Source organism: Arachis duranensis, chromosome 9 (assembly GCF_000817695.3).
Source record: "Arachis duranensis cultivar V14167 chromosome 9, aradu.V14167.gnm2.J7QH, whole genome shotgun sequence".
Taxonomy (NCBI): domain Eukaryota; kingdom Viridiplantae; phylum Streptophyta; class Magnoliopsida; order Fabales; family Fabaceae; genus Arachis; species Arachis duranensis.
This window is the reverse complement of record NC_029780.3, coordinates 25,823,887-25,824,150: the sequence shown is the minus strand read 5'-3', so window position 1 is coordinate 25,824,150 and position 264 is coordinate 25,823,887.

Below are 264 nucleotides of genomic sequence, written 5' to 3'. Positions count from 1 at the left end.
TCTTAATCGGAATCTTCGTGGTATAAGCTAGAATTGATGGCGGCATTCAAGAGAATCCGGAAGGTCTAAACCTTGTCTGTGGTATTCTGAGTAGGATTCAATGATTGAATGACTGTGACGAGCTTCAAACTGGCGATTGTGGGGCGTTAGTGACAGGCGCAAAAGAATCACTGGATTCTATTCCGACATGATCAAAAACCGACAGCTGAATAGACGTGCTGTGACAGAGCGCGTTGAACATTTTCACTGAGTGGACGGGACTGT